The 10,292-nt window shown below is 38.8% G+C and overlaps 1 protein-coding gene across 1 annotated transcript in view; it reads right to left on the bottom strand.

The window, feature by feature from the left end:
- Positions 1-10,051, bottom strand: part of KIAA1211 (KIAA1211 ortholog) — a 239,738-nt gene extending 229,687 nt beyond the window's left edge. The window contains exon 1 of the mRNA XM_014548463.1: positions 9,990-10,051. The gene's annotated coding sequence lies outside the window, so the exon portion shown is untranslated. The remainder of the gene's footprint in view (positions 1-9,989) is intronic.
- Between the last annotated feature and the right edge of the window lie 241 nt (positions 10,052-10,292).

Genomic DNA, 10,292 nt, shown 5'->3' with positions numbered 1-10,292 from the left:
GGCTGATGGCTGTTTGCAGGCTGGCCAAGCCCCCCAGTGGGGACCCTCACACCATGAGGGTGTGGCCATCCTGGGTGAGGGGCTGATGGCTGTTTGCAGGCTGGCCATGCCCCCCAGCCACCCAAGCTCCCAGTGGAGGCTGGCTGGAAGCAGGTATCTGGGATTTATTTATCTTCTATCATTAAAACTTTGTTGCCTTGAGTGGAGGCCACAGCCGGCCAGGGCAGGCAGGAAGCCTGGCTTCCTCCATCACCAGGGCAACCAAGCCTCCTGCTTGTTCCAGCTCTGTGGCTGCCAGCCGCCATCTTGGTTGGGTTAATTTGCATATAGTCGCTCTGATTGGCTGGTGGGCGTGGCTTGGGGGCATAGTGGAGGTGTGGTCAATTTGCATGTTTCTTTTATTAGATTAGATTTGTTTACTGTTTATCGTCTATCTCTCCCACCAGACTATCATCTCCATAGTACAGAGGCCTATGTTTGCTCTTGTATCCCAGCACCAACAACAGCACCTGGAACAGGCTAAGCCCTCAATAACCACTGCATTTGTTTACTGATGGACTGAACAACTCTTGCCCAAACCTTTTATCTTATCCATGACATTTGAGGCTCAGAGGAGTGAAGTGACTTTCCTAAGGTCACTAGGCTAGTTAGAGAGAAAGCTGACCTCAGAACCAGGCCTCTTATTTCCCAGTCATCCTTCCAAAGTAGGCGCAGTTATGCCACACCCTCCTTTTGATAGCTCCCCATTGCCTAATAAAAAATGTCAGTACGCTTTACCTGTCAAATCTCTCCAAATTATGCCTGACTCACTTTCCTAGTCTTGTCTCCTGCCACTCCCTTCCATGCCCAATGTTCCTGCCACCTCAGCACACCATGGCTTTCATGCTCACCCTGTTCCCTATCTCTGAAATACATTTCCACCCCCTTTCCATCTGTCAAAATTCTACACATTTTTTCAAGACACAGCTCAAGTATCACTTCATAAGCTTCCTTCTTATCTTTCCTCAGCCTACCTGTCTAGACCAGAATACTCACTCCTTCCTCTGAATTCCCATAGTGCGTTGAGCCTCTATCATAGCACACATTACATTCTGCTGTGTCTTTCTTCTTTACTAGACTCTGGGTTCTTCATTTTTATGTTCACTACCAACTCCACAGTTCCTGGTATGAACAACTGGAACCGGGGAAAAAAGGAGGGAATACAAGGGACATGTGCTACCTTTCCATGTCGAATATGATTCCCAATGGGATGACAAGCAGCCCAGTATCCCAACTAATTATCCCAATGACCCAAAGGGAAAGAGAATCGGTTACTGCTAGAAATGGGATATGATGTTTAACAAGACAGTGCATGAAATCACTAGTGAATTGTAGAATATTAATCATAATGCATTTGTTCTACAACAATGCTTCTGCAAAATTAGTTCTATAAAAATATTACAGTCTTTTCCCAGATTAGAAACTACAACAAAAGTTATGAATGCTTTGGGCTGAGATCTACCATTGTCACATTCAAATGATCTGTATTCCCCCAACTTTTGTTCTTTTCATGCTAAGCTTATGGCGCCCAGCTCATGGTACATGCTCAGTACATGTGTGCTGACATACCATAAACTGGCTTTATGTTGATGGGCTGGAAAGGATATGGATGGTAATGGTACTTTACATTAAACTTCACACCACATGAGATAATTACTTTTTTTTTTTTTTGACTATTTAAAGGTAACCATTCGGATTACTATCTTGTTTTGTTTTTCTGTACCTACGATCAACTGGGGTTGTTTGTAACAGACAGAACTCACAGAAAAATGATCAACTGGAAAAGGTTTTATAAGCCACCATCCTGGAATTAATCACTCATCTTCTTTCAAGCTCCACAATACCATTCTTAAAAGGTAAATTCATGCACCTTACTAGCTAATATAGATGATGACATTAATTGAAGTATTAGAGGTTGCCTGACAAAGTCCTTGTTCATTCATTATCATTGGGTCACTGATAACAAACTCAAAATGCCTTAGAATCTTAACTAAAAATAACAAACAACAAATCTGGTCCTGAGGTTTTCTTCCTTCATATCATTGCCACGTAAAGACCATGATTTTCACAAAACTGATAGAAAACTCACAGTCTGTGTTTGCACCAGCCAACCCTGGCTATTTCTTCATTGACCAGAACATCAGGAGCATCCATAGTTAAGAGACAGTAACTAACTGCTCATAGCACTTTCTTCAGAACATGGGCTAAGCACCTCTTTTTACTCAGCTCTCCTCCATCCATAATAGATACAGCTGAAAGTTTTGCTACTTTTCCATCAAGGTTCATTCAAAACCATCTGAAATCTTCCTTGTAATAAAAAATACATATTAAAGTTCCCATTTGAATGAGCAACAATCTTGTTCATCCCAGAGTTACAACTGTTAATGTCTAATATTGCAATGTGCTTTTCTCATCTACCTATATATAAAAGCCTAATATGCAAATTGTCCCCTCAAGAGTTCAACCGGGAGACCGGGAGTTCAATTGCTCTATGATGTGTACTGACCACCAGGGGGCAGCACGGAATGAAGGAAGGCCCCAGCCGACAGCCGGAAGGTCTTGATCAGCCCCGAATGCCGGCCAGGCCTAGGGACCCTACCGGTGCACAAATTTCATGCACCGCGCCTCTAGTAAGTAAATAAAGCTGTAGGGCCACTGACCTATATAGGAAGATAAAACTAAGCCTAAACATCAACATTATAAACAAAACAAACTTCCCCTCCTACATATATCTGTACACATAAACACAAACACACACACACACACACACACACACACACACACACACACACACACGCAAACTGGCATTACTTCTAATATGCAATGACTCAAGCACAGAACTTGCAACACACAGTAATTGCCATGCACTAAATGGTCCTCTGATGGTTCAAAGAGTTCCATCTTCCTGAGCACCTAACCTATTAGCAGGGAGAGATTACAGGCAATGGAAAGAACTCAGCTCAGTTACTTAACCTCTGAACCTTAGCCCTCTTATCTGTAAAATGAGGGGTTGGTCTAGAACTGCTCAATAGAAATATAAAGCAAACCACAAATGTGAGCCACAGGTAATTTTTAATTTTCTAGTAGGCATACTTTAAAGAGTAAAAACAGGTAAAATTAATTTTAATAAAGTTTTATTCAATCTAACATCGCTAAAACACTATTTTAATATGTAATAATATTTAAAATTATTTTAATGACATATTTTACATTCTTTTTCATACCAAGTGTTTGAAACTTACAGCACATCTCAATTTGGACAAGCCATACTTCAACGCTCAATAGCCACATGGAACCAGTGGCTACCATAGGAGACAGCACAGGTCTAGATGACCTCTGGCATTTCTTTCATTACTAAAAATAATTTTTAAAAAGGGAATATAAGATTTGTAGATCAGGAATACTTAGAAAGACTATACAGTGTTTCTCTGAAGATTCTCAGTGTATTTGTTCTCATTCAAAATAGCCTTTGAATTTTTTTTTTTAACTTTTATGTCTTAATTCAGTGGAGTTGGATCTGTGAACAACTGAGCATGTGGTCTGATTGCCTACTTGCAGGCTCACCCTGTTCTCGCCACCACAGCTACTGTCCTACAAACCAAAGGGGGGTGAGGAACATTCAGGACAATGTACAACTGCTGAGTGAGTGAGACTTCTAAAAAACCCTAACTTGAAAAAACAACTGTTAAAATGCGAGTTCAACAAAAATGACAAAGAAAAATATTTGACAACCACGTTACCTTTGACATATTAAGATAATGTATGGGAGAACCTATGTCATACTTTCAACAATAAAGATCTTTAAAAAGAAAGATAATGTATGAAACACAAATTTGCACATGCTTTTGGAATTGTTTCTCGAATTACTCAACATCCACTGAGAAAGATTCATGCTGCTCCTCCCACACTGTCTGGCTTATTAGTCCCTTTGTGATCAATGATCTGCCTACGCCAGATGGCTGCCCTGGGTGAAGAGCACCATATGAGACCAGAGAACAAAGCAAAGCTAACTGCCCTTCCAAGGAACTGAACCTGTGACCCCGACCTCATTAACTCTAGAAAACAGTTAACCCATCACCAACATGGCTGGGGCAGCTTCATCATCAGTGCCAAGAAAGCTCATTGCTTCTGTCGCAATGATACCCTGGTAGACAAAAAGTCACTAAGTTTATTTACAACTTTTCAAAATGAAGAAAATCCTGAATGCAATCATTTAGGGCAGCCCGTGTCTTACCTGCTCTGCTGAATCTGTCACAAGCTTCCCTAAGAACATCAGCTGTGGTCCCCACCTGGGACCATAAATGGCTCTGAAGTTTCCTCTTCCAAAAACAGTGATCTATGGCCTTTCCTTTTGATTTCTCCCAAGTGAAGAAACCATGGGCTAACAATTTATACACAAGAATGTTCACTGATTATTTATGAATCCAGTTTATCCTAGATTCCAATATAACCAAGGCTCTCTTTGCACTACCCCCGCGTAGTGCCAGTCAACCCCTCACCAGGTGAGTGGGAGTGGCCAGTGGATTTGTCTGTGTTGTTCTTATCTTCCCTGGTAAAAAGCCCAACACCTTTTTAGCGAGTTGTTCTTCCTTTCTTGTTAGTGGAAATAATTCCTCTTAGCAGCTGCTATATGTGACTGAATTCTATTCTAGCAACCTGTCTCCACTGAGCGGAGCACTGACTTCTGATTTAAGTATTTCCCAAAGTGTTTCAGGGATGTAGTTTCTGCATATTTTCCTAGAACACTTAACATTTAATACCATACTGATTTCAGAAGCAAGTTTATTGAATTTTCCACCTCAGCTTCAAATTATAGTATTTGAAAAATTCTATAAACATCTGGAAGAGCTGGTCAAGATTTTAAAATCTGAAAATATTTCTGCTTTTCATTTTCGACATTTTAAATGAAGTCACCTTTCCACATGCAAACTTACTAGAATATAAAAGCTATTACATATGGTTGTGCTATTTGGCTTCTTAAATATTTCTAATAACTTGTGACTATAAGGCATCCAACATCTCTTCAAGGTTTTTACTCAGTTTTTTTATTTCCAGTTACTTAAAATACTTTTTTAACTTATGGATTAAGAGTTTGCAATCTTGCCCTTCTCACAAATCTGTGGAATTCATACATATATGTAAATCTAAAATATACATATAAATCTGCCTCAAAGCCAATGATACAAGTAATTGATTTTGCTCTTCTTATCTCTAAGAATTTTCCCATCAAGAATAAAAGTAGTACAAAATGTAATGGTAACTGAGTTTAGTATCTGCCTGAATGATTATACAATTACAAACATGCAATTGATGAAACATTTCTTGATGCTCACAAAAACTATACCAATTCATTAAGGCTTAAGTGTTAGACAAAAGTAATAAAGTAATAAAATAAGCATTAAACGTAAGCTTACTACTTTTGTACACAATTTCATTAGGGGCAGATCGGTTTTCTGAGGGCTAACCTAAGCATGAAATCTGATACTAAATAATAAACAAAACAGTACGTTCATTCTTATCTAATCTTAATAGAAAATGGTGACTGACGAAGAGAAGTAAACAGGTTTTCAGACCACATTAATAAACCATGAAACTGCTGTTCTTTGTCTGAAATATCAAAATGACCTACTCAAACTCTGATTTCAAAATTAGCAGTTTGGAAAGACTAACCTTAATTTAACAAATAAACTCTTTTAACATAAGAGTTAAAAGTGTAAAGCTCCATGGGAATAGAAGCTGTAATACAAAAGCAGAAACATATTTATAAATCTTTAGGCATCCGATAATCATCTTATTTATAAGGCACACTCCTACATGTCGACAACAATACACAAGCCAGACAATACATGAATCAATTTGTAAGATATAGTGTGAAAGGAACAGTGAAATTTGCCTTTCCATTGACACTTAAAATCATCTATTTGTGCATTCTAAGTACTATTTATAAAAAATTTTTCTTAACATTCTTTAAGTCTTTCTCGATGTTTTTTAAATAGGAGGAAAGTCCCAGAAATGCCATAAATTTAAAATTAAAATACTGCTAAAAATTTAAGAAGCACTTGCAAAAACTGAAATACACACGCACAAGAACAAAACCCCCCAAAATAGTAAGACAGTTAGTAGTCGTTTCTCACAAGTATTTTACAAAATAAATACTTTCTGCTTGGTGATTTTGAGACAAATCAATATACTATAAAGTACTCTTTGTAGCTCTGAAGTCTTCATTTTGTGCCTTAACAAAAGCTGACAATCATTCATAATGAAGTCTTTTTATAGTTACACAGCTTTCATGTCTCTTCTAAAGATACAGTAAACCTCTGGGTACTCAATAAAACTGACCAATTAATTGACTACCATAAAAACCTCAGAAGCTATTCTAAAATATTTACATCAAAGACCAGCGAAGTCAAAATAAATTACTAGTCTACCCAGTATGCTCTTACTTTATTTACTAAGTTCAAATTTTTCTTCAAATTTTGAAGAAATATAGGTTCTTTCAAAGGAAACTATAAAAGATATACCACACCAGGTAAATTCTCAATACTGCCATTCAAATTTACCCAAAATAAGAAATGATAGCCGAAACCGGTTTGGCTCAGTGGATAGAGCGTCGGCCTGCAGACTGAGAGGTCCCGGGTTCGATCCCGGTCAAGGGCATGTACCTGAGTTGCGGGCACATCCCTGGTGGGGGATGTGCAGGAGGCGGCTGATCGATGTTTCTCTCTCATCGATGTTTCTAACTCTCTGTCTCTCTCCCTTCCTCTCTGTGGAAAATCAATAAAATATATTTTTAAAAAATGATACATCTTCAGAAATTACTGTGAGGGAACATCAAAACAGAGTTTAGGGGAGAGCAGAGAGCTTTAGGGTCAAACAGAACTCAGTTTAAATTCTTGTTTCATCTCTCACTAACTTCATGATATTGGGAAAGTTAATATAACCTCTTTGAGAATTAATTTCCATTATCAAAGGGAAACACAAGGCAAACTACAGGCTGTTTTGAGCAATGAATTAGAAAACATGTAATAATAGACTGCTTAGCACAGTACCTAGGTCCTAGACCATAATAAATACTCAATAAGTGACTGTAATTACTGAGGAATGTTTAGTAACCCATATTCAGTGTAATTTAATATCCAAATTCCAACTGATACTATATAAATCATCAGAATGAAAGATATAAAAATTCAAGAACAGATTTTTATTTAATGCACTTAATCTGATTATTCTTTACATTAGTGTTTTTCAAACTGCAGGTGATGATCCATCAATGTGATTGAAATCACCTGCCGTGGTCAGCAAACTGCGGCTGGCGAGCCACATGCGGCTCATTGGCCCCTTGAGTGTGGCTCTTCCTAAGCCTTAGGAGTACCCTAATTAAGTTAATAACAATGTACCTACCTATATAGTTTAAGTTTAAACAATTTGGCTCTCCAAAGAAATTTCAATCGTTGTACTGTTGATATTTGGCTCTGTTGACTAATGAGTTTGCCGACCACTGACCTAGTGGGTCTCAACCAGCATTTCTAATAAAATAGAATAAAACATATGAGAATGCATAGCACAGAGGAAGTCAAACATTGATTAATGCATTTTAAAAAATTAAACACATTTGTAATGTATCTGTATACTGGATACCAAAGTAAAACGTATCTCTTACTGTGCAAAAAAAGAAAAGTTTAAAAACCAGTGCTTTACATTATAAGAAGAAGAAAAATAATTAGCTGATACCGAGTGCTTAGTTTCTACTAGACACTGTGCTAAGCACATACACTATACTATTTCATGTCATCCTCCCCAAAATCCTCTAAGGTAGGTCCTATAACTTCCCTGATTTTACTAATGAGGAAACTGAGACTTAGAGAGATGAAGTCACTTGCCCAGGATGCAGAGCTAGTAACTGGTAAATCCAGGCTTCCAATTTAGTCACCTGACTCCAGAACTTGTACATTTAACCACTTCATAAGTATTAGGTTGTAAAATGTGACTTTTCCTTATATAAAAGTTATTCAAAAGCTAGACTTCTTCATGATGCCTAACTCAAGAGTGATTTTCTGCAGGTGCAGTGTATCTTGGAGAAGGCAGTGTGATTTGGAGGTGAGAGCGCTAGGCGTGAGGTCCAGCTTCCGTCCCGGCATTGTTGCTTCAGTGGCGAGGAGTTGGCAAGTCATTTAATCTCGCTGTGTCTGGATTTCCTCACCTACAAAACGGGAATGATAATATCTGCCCTGCTCCCCACAGGCCATTGTGAGAAAGTATATGTACATATAACAAGTGTAATGTTCCTTTGTGCTACTTGGTTATATGAGATGATCATTAATACCACCCAAGGGGCCCCATTCATCAAGACACACATCAAATATGATAAAAAAAAAAGGAAGGTCAATCCTTTTATAAACTGTATGTGGAAACACTCCACCCAGTTCCTGGCACAAAGAAGGCCTTCAGTAAATGTTCATTAAACTAAAAGAAGTGAACCAATTTGATTTGTATGCGTGTGTTATCCATCTGTATTTTATTTTTCATTAACTTGTCCTTTCTACAACAATTTACCGAATATCTACTATATACCAGATTAGAAATGTGGGCTGGAAAAAGAAAAAAAAAAAAGACTTAAAAGACCATGCTTTGCCCTGGAGAATCTTATATTAATTTCAATTAACTTTTCCAAAATTGTGTAAGAGATAATTATAAACTACAGCTTCCTCATCTAGTAACAATAATTTAGGCTTATTATAGTGCTTTGTGATTTAGAAAGAACTACAAGCATACCTCAGAGATGCTGTAGGTTTGGTTCCAGACCACCCCCTCTTTTTGCAGATAGAGGCCTTGCTTTCAATTTGTAAAAAAAAAAGCAACACCTGGGAAGTGCAATAAAGCCACGCTCCATAAAATGAGGTGTACCTGAGTATAGTAGCTTTTGTTTCTCACACCAAGTGCCTAAATATGTTAAATCTGTATTATCTTCCTGACTCCAAATCCAGTGCCAAGTCCTGCTAAGTCTTTAGAGTGAAAGTTTCTCCATGTCAGAGGTGACTGTAAAAATAAGGTTTTGGAGACAATACATTGTAAATAATACTGGGGAGGGGTGGAAGTACAATGACTGTTTTCCCTTCACACTTCTGAGTTAAAGCAATCTATCATGCAACCTTATCACCTACAGCAGATGCATTTTTTCAAAATATTTCTTGTAAAAACCTGCCTTTGAATTTTTTTTTCTTACAGGCAATTTTCTGTTGAATATCTGGAACTAGGGTTCAGTTTTCTCATAGAATAAAGGAGGTAGCAGCGAAGGTGTCCTTCCTTTGTTGACTTGAAAAATTACTCAAAATTGTTTCTATTCAGATTCCTGAGCCACACACAATGCTAAATAATCGTTTAGCCTTTACATATATAATTTAACAACTACTATAGGTGATTTTAACAGGGAAACAATGATTTAATGACACCTTAATGAATTGAAAATTTGCTACAGGAAATTAACTAAGAATCTTTTACTAAAACTGCCTTATCCTTTGTATTCTAACTACTCCCTCTCTACCACCACCACCCCTCCCAACATTCGCCCCCTCCTCTCTCTCTCTCTCTCTTTCTCTCTCTCTCTCTCTCTCACATACACACACACACACACACACACACACACACTCCCTTACCTAAACCAGATCAGTTTCTGGGCTATTATTTATAAAACCATATTTAAATTTCACAACACATGGTCATAGTTACTAGGTTTTGTCCCCCCACTCCCCGCATCCACGGAATCAATGTGTCTTTACATATATTCTCTCCTAAAAGCCACAATCCAGATAATGATCTCGATGTGTCTACGCTGAGAATATCTGATATCAAATGTGAAGTCAGCCCTCCTGTTTACTGATAGCCACGAGTGAAAGCCGTACCCCACCCACCGCCCCCGTAGGGTTAGGGGGTGCAATCTCGCCACTACAGACCTCTCTGCAAGAAAGGGCGTGATCGCGCCAGGAAACCCACCGCCAGAGCCTCTGGGAGAAGAGAAGGAAAACACATTTTACACCCGGCAGCGTGAAGTCTCCCGGCTCCAGCCTTTGGTAAACAGGGAAAACCTTTGTCTCGCCTCAGCCATCCAAGCGGGGGGCCCATCAGAACTGGGGCAACAAGAGTTTGTGCGAATGACTTGGCAGCGGTTAGACAAAGCATCGCCGCTCTAGCGGGGAGAGAGCTGACCCTGGTCCTCGACCGGGTCCCGGACGGCGAGGTCCAGCTCTGACGCCGCC

This window comes from Myotis brandtii, unplaced genomic scaffold (assembly GCF_000412655.1).
Source record: "Myotis brandtii unplaced genomic scaffold, ASM41265v1 scaffold51, whole genome shotgun sequence".
NCBI lineage: Eukaryota > Metazoa > Chordata > Mammalia > Chiroptera > Vespertilionidae > Myotis > Myotis brandtii.
Note: the sequence above shows the minus strand (reverse complement) of the source record. Positions and strands in the feature narration are given on the sequence as shown.